We start from the raw sequence: 22,005 nt of genomic DNA, 5'->3' as shown, positions 1-22,005 counted from the left end.
AGTACAAAGTTAAGAATCACTCATCCATGCCCATTATGGGAAGCTGGAACTGCTGCTAGGGCTAGTTTTGAACATTCCTTACTCTCAGGGGCCTTGTCCCTTTGCAGGATAGGTATAATTCCCACTGAACTCAGTGAACTTGTATCCTGTGGTGGGAAGACTGAGAGTACGAGGTCTGAGACTGAGCCTAACCTCTGTACATGGCTGCAAGAAAGAGGCTTCTTGTGCTCTCTCTTGCCATTTGTGGAGTATAAACCCAGTCTGGATCTAAATGTTTCTTGGAGAAAATTAAAATATATATTTAGGTGTCAGGTGCCACCACTATTGTAGTATTTCAAAAGACCATGGCAAACTATTGCTTTTGCTAACCTGCTTTCTTTCCAGAAAAAAATCTTGTTGATCTTAATTTATTTTTAAGCATTGTTAGTGGGCAGAAGCAGCACATTTGAATTTCCATTTTTGTTATGAATAAAGTATCAACATGATAGAAGGAATGTTGATTTGTGGAAGAATTGCAGAGACTCTTAGCCAGATAGCTTTACTGTGACATTTTAAAACCACTTTTAATACAATTGACAGATGATATCCAGAAAGGAGATACTGCATATTAAAGAGCTCAGGCCTAATAAAGGCAGATAAGATATGTTTTTTCCATATCTAACAATGCTGGTTTTTTAAATCACAAAATAAGTTAAAGTTTATGAACAACAAGCATGCTGCCAAAGGTACAAACCACTGACAACATAAACAAGGGTATGTCTACACTACCCGCCGAATAGTCTAGACGTGATAAATCGACCCCCAAATGCTCTCCCATCAACTCCTGTACTCCACCACCGTGAGGAGCAAGCAGGGTCGACAGGGGAGCAGCAGTAGTCAACTCACCATAGCGAAGACACCGCGGTGAGTAGGTCTAAGTACGTCGACTTCAGCTACGTTATTCACATAGCTGAAGTTGCGTAAATTAGATAGATTCTCTCCCCTTGCCCCTGTGTAGACCAGGGCTTAGTGTAATATAGAATATAATCAGAGGAGACAGTTTTCCTTTGAAAAGAAGTTAAAAAAATTTTCTAGAAGACTTCAGTAAGAAAAAGTAGGATTATATCAGTAATCACACAGTTCACATGGTAAGTTTCCCAAAGATGATGTAATTCTGTTTTAATACAGCTTTTTTTTGATAGTACATGGTGTGGCTTGAACCCAGAAACCTCTTCTAGAGAGTTTTAATGTCTCCCTAACTGAGCTCAGGAGTGGTCTTGCAAAGGAGACTTTGCTCCAGTTTTGTTTTGTTTTTTTAAACCTTGAAAAAAAAAATCAGACATGTTTTAGGCACATCAATTTATGCATGCAAAAAGCCCAGTGTTTATGAATGCATTGTCTGTTTAATCTGACTGAACAGATGTTCCCATAAGTTTTGCAGGTACACTTTTAGAAGTTACTTTTCAAATTAACAATTTAGGCCCCAATCCTGCAAGCTGATCTATGTAGGCAGATGCCTGTGCCCTCCCAGAGCACATTTATCAATGTGATAAATTCTCCATCACTGAGTCTTTAAATCAAGATTGAATGACTTTTTAAAGATAAGACCTATTTCAACCACAAGCATTGGCCTACATGTAGGGATCATTGGGTGATATTAAGGACTGTGTAATATTTACAGGAGCTCAGACTAGATTATCATAATGGTCCTATTAAATTTTAAAATCATTTTATGTATTGACTTTAATAGGGGCCTGCATGGGTATAAGAGTCCATCCATTTAAATCAGCCTGAAGAATTGGGCCCTTGTACATACTGTCAAAGATTAGTGGAAATATAGATACAAGACTGCTAAAGAAATTTCAGGATAATACAATTAAAAGAAATAAAAATGTGTTTTACAGTGACGTTCCCTAAAATATAGGGGGAGAAGACATTGCAATACATTCAGTACAAGTATATGCAGTATTATGATTTATTATAACACTATATTTACACATACATTGGGGAGAGAGTGATTCTGCTATTGAAAGCTGTAATAAAATAAGAAATTTTGCTTGTCCACATATAACCATAATCCTGACATTTTGAAACTTTTAGTGCTTTATTTTGCAACCTCAACATTCTTTAAAGTGTGTGAATGCACACATACACATTCATTTGTTTTTATTTACACAAATCAATTCTTCTGTTTCTGCCATGAACCAAAGATTATGTTGGTGGATATTATTATTTATAATTTGTATTGTGATACCACTTAAAGATAGAGTCTTATTGTGCCAGGCACTGTACAAACATATAACAAAGAGATGGTCTCTGCCCTGAGGATATTGCATTCCAAGTATGAGACAAATGATAATACATGGACAGAATTGTGTCCGTTTCCTGATTATTGCTTGCTATTTTTCAAAGCATGAATTTTGTTATGAATTCCAAACTGCTACAAATTATACCAGATAGGTCACGCATAGGAACTGCTGCGAATTATACCCGATAGGTCACGCACAGTTCAAGTCTAGGCTGAGGCACACGAACAAAGTCCACAAGTGCAGAGTTCCCAAAGATACTAAGTTTATTACGCTCGAGCGTGGTGCCCCCCTGCTAATCAGGAAGAGACCCCGCATGCAGGTTATAGAAAGATTATATACCTTTTAGCAAAGCATGTTGCCTTCGTGCATCGGAAACCTTAGCCAATAGACAAACCCTTCCCTTATCTACCACCTATCCCTGCTAGGTACATTTCCCGTGCTAAACCATTACTTCAACTACATTACATGGTCCTTAAGCAATACATCAGTAACTTTTCTTATCAGGATGGGAGGCTCACATCAAGGCCAGGAGGCAGGGAGTTAGGAACAGACAAAGAACAGAAACCGGGAGTCGAAACAGGCTGGAAACAAGGGGGGGGGGATTTTCACAGGAATGCAGTATCTAAGAAACACTCCTCCTGGTGCGTGATGTGCTTGCTTTTAGATAATGGTGGGCCCCAAATCAAAATGGAGTCACATATGCTAACTTTTCCTTAACAATACCTAAACTCAGTTTCCTGGGAGAGAAGTGTGTCTTATCTGCAAAGAACCACAGTAATTTTAAATTACTCCAGACTGGTATATTCTATTGCTATGGTATGGTCTTATGAGACTCAGAAGACTTCTAAGAACCTCCTTACTTAAGTTGTATTTTAGATGACCTGTTTATAGTAGCAATAACAATGTATTTATTACTATACACATAGAAACAGTTGCCTATCTGTAAGCAATATAATGGTCTCTCCTTTTTGACTTCACCTACTCATCTATGTCCAATCCACAATGACATTATTAACAAAGAGGTTCTCTTTTGAAATGATTCTTCTCTTTAGCTATAAATAAGGGGTCTGGAAAAAGTAAATGCTTCCAATGAATCACGGCAATACATTTCAGAATATCCATCTTTTTTCAAAGTTGGACTGTCCACCTTAGAAGCTAAACAAAGGATGGGTGGCTCCGAGTTTAGTTATCACAGGAGCATTTTCAAAGGCATGAAAGTCTTTTCTTTCTGCTCACAGCGTACAAATTCTGCTGTGTTACAGTGGTGTAAGTCCCAAGGAGTTGCAGAATTTGTCATAAGGTCTTCAGAAGCCTCTCACTGTCGCTGTTGGTGTGCCAAAAACTGCACTAGCAACACCCATCCTGTGTTTAGCTCCTAAGGTAGACAGCCCAACTTTGGGAAAAGATGGATAATATTGCTTTGAGTGATTAATGACAGTGATTTGCAGTCAAAGAATTGTAAGGAAGTAATGGGGTGCTGGAAAAGAGACTCAAGAAGAAGAAAATAGGGAAGAAGGATGAAGGAAAAGTGAAAGGATAGGGAAACTTGGAGTATCTACTTATCATGATGTCTGAGTACCTTTTCAAGAAGATAAAACAAGGAGCTAGAGGACAGTAAAGAAAACAGAAGGGAATGGAGTGAAAGAATAAAAAATAGAAATTAAAGAGAAAGAAGGGAGAACTAGGAGAAGGATGGGATTACAGAAGGACAAATGACGGGCCACTAACATGAAGAGAAATGCTAAAGATGAAAAGGAAGGTATGTGTCATGTGGCACACTTTCACTGGAATAGAGAACACTTCCCTCACATAGCAAAACCCTCAATTTGTCCATTACCTTGCTCACATTTTTTTTGTTTTAAATCTGCTTCTGATCAGAAGCTGGAGAGAGAAAGCAATCCAGTGGGAGTGATCATGTTATGGGAGTACCAACCAGTGCAAAGTAAAATGTACAGATTGATCTACTTACAAAAATTTAATCCACTGTACAAAATATCTGTAAGTAAATCTTCTCATTGGGTAGGATAACAGCTGTATATTTATTATTATCTATTTAGCTTTTTTTTAAGTGACAAACGCTTTTGAATTATAATGTAAGATTTATTTATGTCAGGGGTGCTGGATCTTCAGCTGTTATAAAATGTGACAGTTCCATTGACTTCACTTGAGCTACAACAGTTTAGCATAGGAATCCCTGTGGAAGAATTTGCACAGCTTTACAAGGCAATAATCCAGTTCCTGTGTAAAGAAGTTATGAAGTAAAACTCTTTTTTTCCCCTCGCTTATTATTAAGTAGACTTGCCTGGGTTAAAATTGAAGCACTCTAGTTTAATATTTATGCAAACTGAGAAGTCCTGTTATGTTAACAGTTGACTGCATCCCTTAATTCCACCAAGTGAAAACTGCAAACTCACTTTTGTTTTGCTTTAGATCAAGGAAAAGAGACATAGCAATGAATTATCTGTTCAGTCAATCAGCAAAACAAAGGCTGTGTAAAGGACAATGGACTGTAAAGTTCTAGAAATCCCTAGAAATGCATGACCAGGATAAGATTATTATGAAGTGGAAAAAAATGAGGGCTACAGTGCTACATTTAGAAAAAAAATACAATTCTACAGACTTCAAAGAACAAAGTTAACAAAAGGGAAAGTTCTGTGAAGACAATATCCAAATGTAAAATACAGATTAATTGTGTTTGACCCCAATCAAGGACCCTTATGATGTTCAGCCCTTTCTAGTACAACTTTAAAAAGACACTCTCTAGTATTTCCATAGTTTTTAATTTATATTGTCTAGCTAGTTGTCAGAATTTGACAGTTGCATTTTTCCTCTGCTGATTTTATCCTTGTCATTTGAAAATCATTGACTTACTTTCTTGTCTGTGGCAAGGAGCAAAAGACAATATGGATCTCCTGGGTTTACTGCCTTGTTTTCATTCTAGTATACATTGTTTGCTTCCTTGTTCTTTAATTATATACAAAAAAAAGAAAAAATGATCAGCCAACTAAAGCAATTTCTATCTTTCCAGAGCTTTAGCAGTGGGATTCACATGGGTCTTTAACAGACTATTATTTATTACTAGTAGATACAGTGGTGGTAGAAACGGAGTCTGCAAAGACTTGTGCACATGCTTTACATAGCGTGAATAGTCCCAGTGGAGTCAATGGAACTATTCACAGTGTGTAAAGTTAAGCACATGCATATAACTTTGCAGTATTTATTTTGATTCCTAATACCAATAAAAAGGCACCTATCCAAAGGCTGTGGCACCCAGTTGTCTCTGAAAATTATTTGTGTTGTAGAGTTTTGCATGCAAACAAACACACACTATAGTTAGATGCAACTCTTAAACAAAACAAAAACCCAACAACCAACCAAGCCATTCATAATCCAACAAACAAAACAATGACTCCAACCCTACACCATCCTTTCCATAGCTCCCCTGCCCTACCCTTAACAGTCTCAAATGCTTGGGGCAGGAAAGATGGGCCTTCCAGGATGCCCTGAAGATCAACAGGCTGGGTATATTTCAGATCACGTGGGAAGGGATTTCTGTAGAGAATGCTCTGCCAGCAGTTCCCTCTCTTACAGCAAGGGGGCTCCAGCCTGAGTATTGCAGTTGTGGCAGTATTGTTCAAATGTTGAGAGAGGTAGAAATTCCCTTAATAGAGGTGTTCACAGAAAGCAAAAAATTCTTCACCCATTCCATCCTACTGAAATTCTCTTAGAAAATACTTTGTATTATGTAGTATTGTACATTAAGAAAATCAATACTATCTTATAACAAAAAGGGAAATACGCAAGGTTACCACTGAATTAATTTGTATTTTATAGTAAGAGTCCAAGTTTAATTATTGTGTCTGCATCATTTCAGTCTAGTGCTTCAACTGAAACAAAATAGTATAAATTAAAAAATTTGATCCCTACATCTCATTTATGCCAACCAAACCTCAGTGAAATTATTATTTCAGAGGTTTCTTTTAAAGATGTGTTCCAACTAAAATAGATAAAAGAAATAACTTGACATTGATTTGAAATTTGGGTCTCTGCACACAATTATATATTAACTGAAGGAGCTTGTAAACAATAATAAAATGCTGCAGTGTATTGGGTTTTTTTAGAAATAGCTTGACTCAAGAAAAGGGGTGCAATTAAAAATACCCAGAATTACAGTTACAACAAAGGCAAACAGAACTCATTACAACTTCCTACAGGTAAATGCTAAAGAAGAGAAGTTTGTTTAGGCCTACGGAATTACAATTTTAAAGGCCGAGCCCTGAATTGTAATGCAATAACTCAGACCCCTGCACATATGGGCGTTCCTATTTACGTCAGCTGGACTCTACCTGAGTGCTCCTGTGCTACAGTTAAGGAGCTGGCTCATTGGTTTCAAGGGGGCTGCATGGATGTAACAGAGTACAATTTGTCCCAAAACATTTTGCAGAGAGAGCGTTCTTTGCTTTTACCACCTGAGCTAATTATCAAACTGGCTTGCTTAGCCAAAAAAGGTTAGCATAATAAAGCAATGTTTTTAATCACAGATCATATATCAAAGAATGAAAACATGGTGTGAGTCCTTGCCTGATTAAGGTTCTTCAGTTAGGGTTAAATTCTTCTTTCAGATTCACACAGAGGAGCTCACATCTGATTATCTACTCTCTCTATTTTTGGAATTTCTATCAAAATAGACAGAATAATATTTTCAGGCAGATGAGCTCTACCATGTATATTTAAGAGCAGAAGTTTTCCTCTCGTCTTTGAGGGAACTCATGCCGTGCACCTTCTGGTATGCCTAAAAATGGCTTGTTTTATCTTTGTTGCATTCTGAAGGTTCTGCCATGTGAGTGTCTTGTTTAGCAACATTTGCCTTTTATGTCCTAACAGAGAGGTGCTTCAAAAAGCATGGGTAATGTGTATTCATCAGTAAGCTAGATCAGTTGAAAACACAAAGAAATGTCAAAGTCCTGTTTAGCTTTGTTTATAAAAATGCAATTAAAAATGTAAAGCTTAAATATTTGTAGAAAAAAAAAAGCACAAAACTCAGTGACTTTTCTTTTTACAAAGGAACATCTCAGAAGTAATGGGCTTGAAGCTTTTACGGTAGGTTACACGAATAGATGGGCCTGTTTATTTGTATTGCGGTAGTGCCTAGGAGCCCTAGTCATGGACCAGGACTGCATTGTGCTAGGTGCAGAACTAAGAGAATAAAAAGATGCTCCCTGCTCCAAAGAAGTGACAGTCTAAGTGTATGAAAACAAGCGGATACTACTTCTGGGGGGATTCTGAGCCAAAAAATTCTGCGCCAAAAAATAAAAAATTCTGCAAATTGCATTATTTTGACAATGTAATCACACCAGTTTCAATTGTTTTGGTAAGTTATTTAAACTATAATACAGAAAAACATCACTAACTACTCAATTTCCTAAACACATGAAAGTTAAGTTACAAATACTTAATACCCTGCATTCCAGTTATAATCCTGGATTTTCATTTAAATTACATTACAGAACACCGAACAGAAGAAACAAAGTAAAAAATGTCATTTTAAATTGCTCAGACTTTCACACATGAAAGTCGCACAGTTTTGCCAACCATCGTCCTGGACCTAGCTGGGTACTTTGGAAAGTGCTTGGTTCTGATTGTCCTGAGATTTTATTGATTGCTTGGTAAATGTTTTATTTGCCCTCAAAAGTCTTTTTTTTTTTTAAACATGGGTAAGTAAAAATCTAACCCCTTTGTGCCACTTTGTCACAGGAAAAAAGTGAGAAAGCACAAATTTTCCTAGCTGATTCCCTTACTGTCATTTATAAGGCTTTACATCGCTCTGGCAATGTAGGGGCCTTAAAACATCTACAGGTTTTTATGCTCCTGAGGAATTGACTGAGAATGGGAACAGTTAACTAACAAACAACATTACTGTGCAGACAGTTTGCTATATTTCTGCCTCAGAATGAGATCAATTAACCAGCAACATTAACAAAATGTGGGGGTTTTTTTTGATTTTTTTAAAACAGAAGCTATTTGCTTTAACTTAAAAACAAACAATTTTTCAGTAAAACGATACTAATATTTAATTATGTGTTTTTTCAAGTCTCAGGAAGTTACATTTTACTAGGCAGGTAGGCTGCTACACTTCTGCTTCGGGGACAGAGCCTTCCTCCTGCATAACAAAAAGACCTATCCTCCTCCACACCCCTCGAGCAGCAGTATCAAAAGAGAGGGACAGAGTCTCTCTCACTTGTTGGCCAGGCCCACCCACTGTTGGTGATCAACATCTCCCCCACAGGCACGTACGCCAAACCTCCTCCCCCTGCTGTGATTTGCATCTGTGAAGCTGCTCCAGATATGCTGGTACAGACACACTGGCGGGGAAGACGCGTATCCCCGCACAGATTTCTTGTGTCTTTTTCTGCATGGGGGGCACAGAAATATGCAGGCCATATGAATTCTGGGGCCCCGCATCAGTGCGGAATTCTGTCAGGAGTAGGATACAGATAGATAAGGGAGTGTGATGGGTTGGATCACAGAAATCCCCTTGGGGCTGCCAACTATTGTGCCAAGACTGCTTCTTCCCCTGCTTTCCCTGACTCCAGAGCCCTGCCTGGCTGTGCCAGACACACTTGCTGGCCACAAATACAGACCCAGGTCTGAACCACATCCCACAACTGCAAGCTTAACTGAAAGCAGCTTAAGAAGTGTTCCTGTCTTTAACACTCAGATGCCCAACTCCCAATAGGGTCCAAACCCCAAATCCGTTTTACCCTGTATAAAGCTTACACAGGGTAAACTCATAAATTGTTAGCCCTCTATAACACTGATAGAGAGATATGCACAGCTGATCCCCTCCTTCCCAGGTATTAATGCATACTCTGGGTTAAATAAGTAAAAAGTGATTTTATTAAATACAGAAAGTAGGATTTAAGTGGTTCCAAGTAGTAACAGACAGAACAAAGTGAATTACCAAGCAAAATAAAATAGAACATACAAGTCTATGCCTAATACAGTAAGAAAACCGAATACAGATAAAACCTTACCCTCAGAGGTGTTCCAGTAAGCTTCCTTTTACAGACTAGTCTCCTTCTAATCTGGGTCCAGCAACCACTTACACCCCCTGTGGTTACTGTCCTTTGTTCCAGTTTTTTTCCCAGGTATCCTTTGGGGGTGGAGAGGGTCTCTCTCTTGAGCCAGCTGAAGACAAAATGGAGGGGTCTCCCTGGGGTTTAAATAGACTTTCTTTTGTGGGTGGACACCCCTCCTTCCCCCTGTGTAGAATCCCAGCTACAAGATGGAGTTTTGGAGTCACATGGGCAAGTCACATGTCCATGCATGACTCAGAACTTACAGGTAGCAGCCATGGTTCACGTGCTACCTGGAATGTCCTCAAGTAGACTTCTTATGTGGATTAGAGCCTTCCAAGATCCATTGTCCGTTAAGTGCTTTTTGATTGGGCACTTAACTTGCACATTCCTTTCTCAAGAAACTGACCAAATGCTTTACTAAGGCTACTTAGACAATATTCATAACTTTAAAACATAAAAATGATACATGCATACAAATAGGATGAATAGATTCAGTAGCTCATAACCATTACAGAGATATGTAATATGGCATATGTAGCATAAAACATATTCCAGTTATGTCATATATACATTTATAATCATATTTTCATAAAGCCTTATGGGGTGTAACATCACAGGGAGTACCGGGAAAACAAGGAGACAATATGAGTCAGCATGATAGGCAGTGAGATAATTTTGCAGATGTTTACGAGGAGTCCGCCCCAGTGTGAGGGCAACATGGATGAAAGCACAAAGATGCTTATTTGAAAATTTAACAAGCGGATGATGGAGGCTGGCATCATGGGCCTTCAGAGGTGCAAGTCAACATCTTGATACTGAATAAGAGATGATAGATAAGGTGGAGACTGAAGACAAATTGTTTATGTTTGATGTAATAGATAGGGAAGCCAGTTGAGGAATGCAGAGGGAAGAGGTGACATGGTCAAAGAGGTAGGCTAGGGCATTGATCTTTGCAGCTGCATTCTGTCTGCCAGAAGCTGGGAATGGGTGACACGGAATGGATCACTTTATGATTACCTGTTCTGTTCATTCCCTCTGGAGCACCTAGCATTAGCCACTGTCGGAAGACAGGATACTGGGCTAGATGGACCTTTGGTCTGACCCAGTATGGCTATTCTTATGTTCTTATTGATATGAGTGGGGCAAGATTGCATCTGTCAAGGCCAAAGAAAGGATGTTGTAATACTCAAGACGCAAGGTGATGAGAGCCTAGATGAGCTTTTTAGCTGTGTGGATGGATAAGAAGGGCCATAGCTTAGAGAGGTTACACAAGATTTGGATATATCCTGGAAGTGAGGATCTGGAGAGAGGTCTGAGTTAGAGATGATACCCAGGTTATGTGCCTGATGGTGATGCAGACAGGATGGTGGTGTTGTCCACTATGATTGAGAAAGGAGGTAGAAGGGTGGTCTTGTGGGAGAAGATTAAGAGCTGTTTCAGCCATGTTGATCTTGAGCAGACATCCATGAGGAGATGTCAGAGAGACAGGCCAAGATTTTAGTTTGGACAGGAGACAAGTCTGGAGTAGAGAGGTAGAACTGTGGGTCATCAGTATGGCAATGGTAGTTGAATTTAAGTTTACAAATATGGAGATAAAGGAAAAAGCCCTGTGAAAACCCCACAAAAAGCTGAAGGGTAGATGAAGAGATCTTCTGAAGGACATGCTGAAGGAGCAATTAGAAAGATAGGAGGAGAACCAGGGTAGGACAGAGTAACGGAAGCGAAGGGAGTACAAGATTTCAAGAGGAGGATCATGGTCAACTATATTGAAGGCAACTGCCAAAGTCCAAAGAGGATGGCATACTAGTTCTGAGCTTTGGCTAGGAAGAGGTCATTAGAGACTTGGGCAAGAGTGGTTTCAGTGGACTGCAAGGGGCAAAAACTGGATTGGAGAGGGTCAAGGATGGTATTGGAAGAAAGGAACTCCAGACGGCAATTGTAAATAGTGCATTCAATAATCTTTAGAGAGATTATTAAATTATTAAATAATTAAATAATAATTAAAGAGGGAAGGAACGATAGTTGGAAAGACAATAGCATTCTATAGTTTAGAATACCAGATTTGTTAATTACTGTTTTTTTCCCTCTCTACTTTATTTTCTCTACTTTTTGTAAAATTTGGAGAGGTGGGGCAGTCTCATTATTAAGGGATACATGGAAATAACAGATTTCCTGTAGGATTGGCAATTACCATGTATAGCTCAAAACTCAGCTTTGTTCAGTAAACGTTCCCACTTCAATCACCTTTTGTTTCAGTGATATTCCTTTTGTCAACAACTTTGGTTCCTGTGTTAATAAGAAGGGTTTCTTGTGATGGTTCTTTCAATATCAAATTATGAAGGAGAGCAACACACTTCATGAAAGAAATCCATAGAAAATGAAGAGTTTTTAATGTAGTTGGTTTTCTCCCAAGACGAAGTCACAAACAGGAGGGATTCAGAGGGTGCCAAAAGGTGTTGAGGTTAGGAGTATAAGCAATACATACATTTTTCTTTCGCTGTGTAGGAAGAAACTTGGGTGTAAGTGCATTGGAAATCTTAGGATGAGAAATGAAGCCTCTTGATACCGAGGGGTAAGGTGAAGAATCTGATACTTCAAAGTATTTCTCTTTATAAAATAGTACGGGTATTCTCCAGAGATTGCTGTAATCAATTAAGCTAAACAAGATTTTTGAGAAAAATATTCAGTTTATCCACACTTCTCCTCTTTAGTAAAGCCAACATTATAACAAAAGTGCCACACTTAATGTAGTTAACACCAGTGTTGTATTACATAGTTTAGGTTAAAATTTTCTGAAAGGAGAATAAATATGTAAAAGTTAGGCATGAAGGTTAGCCTGTCCCTATAGCCTAGGCTTGTGATTCATTATCTAGTGCATGTATTGTAGACCACAATGCTCAGGATCATTAGCATCAGTAAAAATAATTTATATGAAAAAGTGTTCAGGTATTCCAGGTGTCTTTTGTCACTTCACCACCCTGGCATACCATTTTCTTTTATTCAGCTTTATACCATCTATAAGAGGATTAAATTCTGTTTGTTTTGTTATATTATAAGGCTTATTCTAATAGCTCCTAGACAATTTTCATTAGGGAGAGAACAATGACAACAGGCTTGGGAGTCCTAAAAACTGAGGGTTTCAGAGTAACAGCCGTGTTAGTCTGTATTCGCAAAAAGAAAAGGAGTACTTGTGGCACCTTAGAGACTAACCAATTTATTTGAGCATAAGCTTTCGTGAGCTACAGCTCACTCGATGAGGTGAGCTGTAGCTCACGAAAGCTTATGCTAAAATAAATTGGTTAGTCTCTAAGGTGCCACAAGTACTCCTTTTCTTTTTGCTAAAAACTGAGGGAATTTATCCTGTGGTTTCTGGTCCTATCACATTCATCTTTCAACCTAGTTTATCCCCAGTAGCAGCCTCTGACTCCAGTTCACTTGTTACCAAAGACCTGATTTTTCAGAGGCGCTAAGTACCTATTGTGCCAATTGACTAAGATGCGGTTGCTCAGCACCTCTGAAAATCAGTCCCTACAGCCTGAGATTGTGAGCTACTGAGCTCCCTTCTATACCATTGTCTTCAGTGGGAATGGAGGGACCCCAGCACTTAGGGTTTCAATTTGTGAGGTACTATTACTGGGTCTGCTGCTTGCTCTGATTAAAGAATGCTGGCCAAATCCCCGATTACATTTGTCTTCCTTACCATTACACACACTTACACACACACACACAGAGTAATGACTAGTTATTCATCTCTGCCTCATCTCTTCCTTTTTATCAGCCCAAGTCATTCACCAGAATGACTTATTTCCTCTTAAATTCTGCAATAATCATTACCTATTTACCTTGCATTTACAATTATTCACTCTTTGTTCCTGGATACACTGATGAAAGTCTCCTCATAGCAATCATAGATAAACCATACTAATCAGACAGCTCAGGGCAACCATCTATTTCATCAGCTGTTTCCTTACTCCTAGATGTTCACATTTCTGGGAGGTCTCACCTTAAGTTTTTTTAATATTCCATAGTAGTTCAGTACAGTATAATTTAAGTAAGTAATATACACACAATTCGATTTCACAGAGGGAAAATGTTTGTCTTTCCCAGCAGTTTATGTATGTAGGACAAATCATTCTTTTCTAACTACAGTCCAGATCTCGTCAGTTACAACTCTTCATAAAGTGATTTTTTAGAAACGTCACATGGTGTCCTGCTCCATGGGTTCATCTTGCCAGATTCTGATGTCATTTATAGCAATATAAATCCAGAGTAACTTCTTTGAGTTCAGTGGAATAGCTCCAGATTTACACCATCGTAAATGATATCAGAATCTGGCTTGTCATCTTCACTAATACTCTTGTAAGTCTTTAGAGTAAGTCAAGGGAGCAGAATATGGACTATTTGTTTTGAACATGGCTATGAATGTATTACAGTGCTTTCCAACCTCATTGTTCAGAAAGCTTCTCTTTGCAATTGCCAGTAGTATTTGCAGTCTCTTATGAGGTCGCCTTCTTTGCCTTTCAGCTTCAGTGATGTTGTATCACCTAGGAGGCACAGTGCTGGGGAGAATTCTGTGTCCACAGACAAGTATTGTCTCACAAACAGAATTTAGTAGATTACCAAATGTGGCAACAACTGAAGCTTAACACATTCCTATAATATTAATGTTGCAAAATTGTGTTGTTTCAGGCATTTGATGTCCACAAAGAGAGCCATTTATTTTTCCTTCATATATTATATGTACAATATACAGGGTGATTGATCTGTTAGCTTGAATACTCATTTATACTGTGATACATGATTTAACAACAACACAGGTTTAACACAAATCAGAAAATATTCTGAGTTTTTGTTTGTTATATCAGCATCCCATCTATTTTTTTTTTTTAGAGCATGCCTCCTATTTAGGTACTAAATAAATGAATCAAATGCTTTACAAATTGTATTGATTTAACAGTGTCTCAGGGAGACGCCACTTCATATTTTATAGCTGATCTAATTGATTTTGATGTCATATGTCTGACTTGTAGATTTTTTAGAAAATTGTATTTGGGGTATTTGTTATTGCTCTTGTAACTGTTGAAATTAGAAATATATTTACCATAAGCAGATCACTGATTTTTTCCAAGAGGCTTCTGCCTAGGCTGTATATTACTTTACAGTAATTTCCCTGATTCTAGAGTATCCTTACAGGAAGAAAGCTCTAGTTTAGCTCCAACTGTTCTTCCTGGTGGCTCCTCCCCCCTACCTTTACATGCAATTTCAAGAGCTTGTTCTTAATTGAAAAATGTCTTCCAGATTTTTTTCCAGTAGTTTGTTTTGTCAAGTGATCCAAAAGAAGAATCTGGCTTGAAAGGTTATTTCCATATGGGAGCCAGTTTGGAAGAATACAATTCCTTAGATATCTACACACATGACATGGACATTGTTGCTCTGTTGCAGTGGTGGGAAACCTGTGGCCCACAGGCTGAATGCAGCCCCACAGCTTCCTGCAGCTCCCGTTGGCTGGGTGTCATGGGGTGCAGACTCACCCAGCAGTGCCTCCTGCTGGTCATCTTAGAGAATTACTGTCCAGCCTCCAGAGCGCCTCCTTCAAGCCGGTGTCTTGCTGCCCCCGGCCCCCTTGTCCCTCCTTGACCCCAGTACCCTTGTCTTGGGTGCTGCCCCCTGGCAGTACCCCCACAGTTCTGGGTCTCCCCCTCCCAAGGGAACCCCCACCTCACCTCAGTCTTAGGCTACAGCCAGTCACCAACTAGACCCCATTCCCTGAGGCAGACTGCAGTATAAGCCACTCATCACAGGCGAGGGGGTTTGGACCTGCTGCCTCTCCCTACCTGTGGCTGCCCCTGCAACCCCCATACCTAATAGGCCTTCCCAGGCTTGCAGCCTGGGGCTTTCCAGGCCGGAGCTCCCTGTACCCTTTGGCCTTTCCCCAGCCCTGCTCCAAACTGGGTCCTGCTCAGCACCTTGCAGCCAGGCCCTTCTCCCAGCAGAGGGAGACTCTCTCTGGGCTTCTGGCTCACAGCCTTTATAGAGCCGGCTGGGCCCTGATTGGGGCGCGGCCCCCAGCTGAGGCTGCTTCCCCAATCCGCCCTGCTGCCTTCCTTCTACAACAGCCTCTCCCAGGGCTATCTTAAACCCCTCTGGGCCCGAGCGGGTGTCCACCCCGTTACACTGGGAAAGGCAAACTGTGGACACTGGGAGCTGTGGGGGGCCGTGCCTGCGGATGATCAATGTCAGCAAAATGTCTCAAGGCCCGCAATCAGATTACCCTGGTGGGCTGCAGGTTGCCCACCACTGCTTTATTGTCAGATCAGGGGGAATAACATTTCCTGTATCTTTTTTTTGAACAAAGTTATTCAGGTTTTTTTTGTTCGGTTGTTTTTTTTACCCAAAATGTGCTGGGCCCTGCACATCTTTGCCCCAGCTTTGTGTTTTGTTTGACTCAAATTTAAAGGGCCCAATTTGTGACCCTGGTACCGGTAGTACCTTACTCAGGAGTCTTGCTGAAATCAATAGACTTCTTAGCACACATAATGGTGGTAAAATTAGTGCCTGTAAAGGTATCATTTGTGGTAATGATACTTCTACCCTTTCATCTGAACTTCTTTCATTGTATCCCGGTCCCTCTGTCTCTCCCTGTACCGGAGCATATTTCAACCTCCAGGGAGCTGCTGCAGGAGGAGAGAGAGGGGTGCCAGGATAAATCCCCAAATTTAAAAACAAAGAAGGTGCTTTGGTGTTTCTAGAAGAGACTTTGTGTCCTTTCCCCATCCTGCTTTGTTTTCTTCTTGCACTCCACTGCTGGCTGACAGCTATATTTTGAAATTGTCAGCAGGGATATCACTGTCTTAGGACACACAGCTAATTCAGTCTTCCTAGCTGACTGACAGGTCAGGAAGAAATCCCCTTCTCCCCGCCTGTGAAGTCCGAGGCATGGTGAATGCTCAGTATCTCCCTGGACAGAGCATAGTCAAAGGTGCTATAAAGCTGCCAGGGCTAAAGGATGTAACCCCATATTAAGGGAAGTTTGCATCAACTATTTATATATATTTTTGGCACTGAACACTTGTTTTATTTCTCCAATCCGTGACATTTTTGGAACATTTTTTATTTTTAAATATGTAAATTCTTCCTCAGCCTATTGGAATGAGCCCTTGGAGAATCTCTATTACGGTTCTTTATTGACATGATGTAGGACTCTCTAAGTCTGAGAAGAGGGGGCAAAAATACTCTTAATTAAAAATTGCAGAGAGACTTAGGTGCTAGAAATGTACAAAAGAACATTTTTCTTTGTTTTCAGTGGGATCTACCTTTATACACTTAGTCTGTTCTGTCACAACCCCACTGTGGACAGGGACATAGGACTCCCCTTGCCTCCAGCCTCTTCAAAGTGAATGGACAGTCCGTGAGCTCTGAAACATAATACTCATTCATGACTCAGAATAAAGCATTTTAAGTCACTTCATAAGAATGTATAGTCTAACTCCAACTTGTCGAAGGCTTCCCTTTACCTATTCTTGAGAGAGTGAGCCAAACAATAAAATTATATGTTGACTTATTTTACACGGCCTGTCAAGGCTCCAGTGGGTGTCTACAGCCCTGTAACAGGATTCATTCACTGTTGGGATACCTTGTGGCTGCATCTGAGGATCAGCTCCTTTCAGGTCCTTTCACCCCCTTCCTTCGGTTGCTCACACTGGTCCTCCCTCACTTTCCAGGACTCTTGGTACTCCCTCTTTGTGACAGCCTTCCCACCAGGACACTATATAGTCCTTCCCTTCCAGGATATCGAAGTCCCACTGGATCAGCTGTCCGCATGCCATTGCAGACAGTCTTCCGTTCCAAGGCCAGGTCCTGTGCTACTTTCCCAGCAGCTGATAGAGGAGCCCGGGCCCACCTACTACTCCAGGTTCCAGCCCAGGCACTACAGTCTGCCTGCTCCCATACCCCACTGCTATTTCCATGGACTCCTTCCTACTCCATTCTCTCTCTTCTGGACCTTTCCCCTTCATGTTTGCCAGCCCAGATTCCCTTCTGCCAGGGAGTAACTGTAGACTACTTCCTCTCTTTGACTTCTTGCCAGTTGCCGTAGTCCCAAACACACATCTGTTTTCCCAGGGAGTGACTACAGACTTCTTCCCCTGCAGTCCCTTTCTGTTCTCAGCTTCATCCCTTTCAACAAGCCCAACCTGCTCCTTCCCAGCTGAACTTAATCTTCCATTATGCTTTACTGAGCTCCAGCTCTCCCCCAGATACAACAGATAAGGTTAGTTGAACTAATTCAGCCTTCCTTGCCTTGTGCGGGGTGGACACCCTATCACAAGCCTGTTTGATGATCACTCAAATCTTACAGATTGAGTTACTTCTAAATGAATCAAATGTCCATATTTGCTTTATGTTTAGATCTTCAGGGAGAGAAGAGAGTTGACATAGGCAAAACATGATTAGAAAAAGATACCTTTTTTATGCTGCTATGGTGGTTGCTGTTAAAAGTTAACATTTGCTAACAGTTACCACATAGCAGTACTACATTTTCTCTCTACACTTGAGCCATGTCTATGCTGGACCTTTTTCCTTAACATTTTCCAGTTGACAGTTTTCTAATACAAGTACAGCCACACTGGTAGTAGCCATAGCAGAAACACTAGCACAGACTGGCTGCCATTGTTTTAACCAGTGTGATATCTAACCCTGCTCAGAGAAGGTCATAAGAACATAAAAATGGCCATACTGGGTCAGACCAAAGGTCCATCCAGCACAGTATGCTGTCTGCAGACAGTGGCCAATGCCAGGTGCCCTAGAGGGAGTGAACCCAACAGGTAATGATCTAGTGACCTCTCTCCTGCCATCCATCTCCACCCTCTGACAAACAGAGGCTAGGGACACCATTCCTTACCCATCCTGGCTAATAGCCATTAATGGACTTAACCTCCATGAATTAATCCAGTTCTCTTTTAAACCCTGTTATAGTCCTAGCCTTCACAACCTCCTCAGGCAAGGAGTTCCACAGGTTGACTGTGCGTGGACTGAAGAAGAACCTCCTTTTATTTGTTTTAAACCTGCTACCCATTAATTTCATTTGGTGGCCCCTAGTTCTTATATTATGGGAACAAGTAAATAACTTTTCCTTATTCATTTTCTCCACACCACTCATGATTTTATATACCTCTATCATATCCCCCCTTAGTCTCCTCTTTTCCAAGCTGAAAAGTCCTAGCCTCTTTAATCTCTCCTCATATGGGATCCGTTCCAAACCCCTAATCATTTTAGTTGCCCTTTTCTGAACCTTTTCTAATACCAGTATATCTTTTTTGAGATGAGGGGACCACATCTGTACGCAGTATTCAAGATGTGGGCATACCATGGTTTTATACAAGGGCAATAAGATATTCTCCATCTTATTCTCTATCCCTTTTTTAATGATTCCTAACATCCCATTTGCTTTTTTGACTGCTCTGCACACTGCATGGATGTCTTCAGAGAACTATCCATGATGACTCCAAGATATTTCTCCTGATTAGTTGTAGCTAAATTAGCTCCCATCATATTGTATGTATAGTTGGGGTTATTTTTTCCAATGTGCATTACTTTATATTTATCTATATTAAATTTCATTTGCCATTTTGTTGCCCAATCACTTAGTTTTGCGAGATCTTTTTGAAGTTCTTCACAGTCTGCTTTGGTCTTAACTATCTTGAGCAGTTTAGTATTACCTGCAAACTTTGCCACCTCACTGTTTACCCCTTTCTCCAGATCATTTATGAATAAGTTGAATAGGATTGGTCCTAGGACTGACCCTTGGGGAACACCACTAGTTACCCCTCTCCATTCTGAAAATTTACCATTTATTCCTACCCTTTGTTCCCTGTCTTTTAACCAGTTCTCAATCCATGAAAGGATCTTCCCTCTTATCCCATGACAACTTAATTTATATAAGGGCCTGTGGTGAGGGACCTTGTCAAAGGCTTTCTGGAAATCTAGGTACACTATGTCCACTGGATCCCCCTTGTCCACACGTTTGATGACCCCCTCAAAGGACTCTAATAGATTAGTAAGACATGATCTCCCTTTACAGAAACCATGTTGACTTTTGCGCAACAATTTATGTTCTTCTATGTGTCTGGCAGGTCTAGTTGATGTAGTGGTTAAAGCGCTAGTAACTACTTGTGATTTGCCCACATCTGCACTCCCACCATTGCTACCAGTGTTGGAGTTGCACTGATTGTAGCAAAAGTGGGAAACTTTAAGAAAAGAGAGGCAAACGTAGAAGTTTTATCTCAGCTACCACTGGATAGTAACTCTTAGTAAATATTGACTTTTTAACAATGACCACAATACTTCGGGCATAATGGGTCAAATTCTGTCTTTACTTACGTTTGACTAATCCCATTCATAGTTCCATGGGTGAAACTCAGGGAAGAATCTGACCCAGTGAATCTCCTCAGCCCAACTTTCCCTGTTTTCTGTACTCAGGTGGGGTCCAATTCATATGATATGCTTTTCACTTCACTTCACATGCTATGAAAGTTGTAAAAAGAACGAGGAGTACTTGTGGCACCTTAGAGACTAACAAATTTATTTGAGCTTAAGCTTTCGTGAGCTAAAACCCACTTCATTTGATGCATGCAGTAGAAAATACAGTAGGAAGATATATATATATATATACACACACACAGAGAGAACATGAAAAAATGGGTGTTGCCATACACACTATAATGAGAGTGATCAATTAAGGTGAGCTATTATCAATAGGAGAAAAAAACCTTGTGTAGTGATAATCAGGATGGCCTATTTCCAACAGTTGACAAAAAGGTGAGAGTAACAATGGGTGGGGGTGGGGGGGAATAAGCATGGGGAAATAGTTTTACTTTGTGTAATGACCCATCCACTAGGTTATTCAAACCTAATTTAATGGTGTCCAGTTTGCTAATTAATTCCAATTCAGCAGGCTCTCTCATTGGAGTCTGTTTTTGAAGGTTTTTGTTGTAATATTGCGACTAAAACCTCTCCCGTGCATCATCAAGGATCTACAACCTATCCTGAAGGATGATCCGTCACTCTCACAGATCTTGGGAGACAGGCAGTCCTTGCTTACAGACAGCCCCCCAACCTGAAGCAAATACTCATCAGCAACCACACACCGCACAACAAAAACACTAACCCAGGAACCTATCCTTGCAACAAAGCCCGTTGCCAATTCTGTCCACATATCTATTCAGGGGACACCATCATAGGACCTAATCACATCAGCCACACTATCAGAGGCTCGTTCATCTGCACATCTACCAATGTGTTATATGCCATCATGTGCCAGCAATGCCCCTCTGCCATGTACATTGGCCAAACCGCACAGTCTCTACATAAAAGAATAAATGGACACAAATTAGACGTCAAGAATTATAACATTCAAAAACCATTGGAGAACATTTCAATGTCCCTGGTCACTCGATTACAGACCTAAAAGTTGCAATATGACAACAACAAAACTTCAAAAACAAACTCCAATGAGAGACTGCTGAATTGGAATTAATTTGCAAACTGGACACCATTAAATTAGGCTAGAATAAAGACTGGGAGTGGATGTGTCATTACACAAAGTAAAACTATTTCCCCATGCTTATTTCCCCCCTACCCCCCACTGTTACTCTCACCTTCTTGTCAGCTGTTGGAAATGGGCCATCCTGATTATCACTACAAAAGGTTTTTTTCTCCTGTTGATAATAATTCACCTTAATTGATCACTCTCATTATAGTGTGTATGGCAACACCCATTTTTTCATGTTCGCTGTGTATATATATATCTATCTATCTATCTTCCTACTGTATTTTCCATTGCATGCATCTGATGAAGTGGGTTTTAGCCCATGAAAGCTTATGCTCAAATACATTTCATAGAATCATAGAATATCAGGGTTGGAAGGGACCTCAGGAGGTCATCTAGTCCAACCCCCTGCTCAAAGCAGGACCAATCCCCAATTTTTGGCCCAGATCCCTAAATGGCCCCCTCAAGGATTGAACTCACAACCCTGAGTTTAGCAGGCCAATGCTCAAACCACTGAGCTATCCCTCCCCACTTCTAAGGTGCCACAAATATTCTTTTGTTCTTTTTGCTGATACAGACTAACACGGCTACCACTCTGAAACCTATGAAAGTTGTAACACCCTTTGATAAAATCATAGAACCATAGAAATGTAGGGCTGGAAGGGATCTCGAAGTCATCAAGTCCCTCCCTCCTGTGCTGAGTCAGCATAGTGTAAACCTAAACCATCCCTGACAGGCATTTATCCAACCTGTTCTTAAAAACTTCCAATGATGGGGATTCCACAATCTCCCTTGAAAACCTATTCTAGAGCTTAGCTGTCCTTATAGTTAGGAAGTTTTTCCTAATATCTAACCTAAATCTCCCTTGATGTAGTTAAATCCCATTACTTCCTGTCCTGTCTTTAGAAGACATGGAGAACAGTTGATCTCAGTACTCTTTATAATGGCCCTTGACTTATTTGAAGACTGTTATCAGGCCCTCACCCCCAGTCATTTTTTCTCAAAACTAAACATGCCCAGTTTTTTTAATCTTTCCTTATCAGTCAGGTTTTCTAAACCTTTTATCATTTTTGTTGCTCTCTTCTGGACTCTC

The sequence above is a fragment of the Chelonia mydas genome, chromosome 2 (genome assembly GCF_015237465.2).
Source record: "Chelonia mydas isolate rCheMyd1 chromosome 2, rCheMyd1.pri.v2, whole genome shotgun sequence".
NCBI classification, from domain to species: domain Eukaryota; kingdom Metazoa; phylum Chordata; order Testudines; family Cheloniidae; genus Chelonia; species Chelonia mydas.
The sequence above is the reverse complement of the archived record's forward strand: the minus strand, read 5'-3'. Positions refer to the sequence as shown.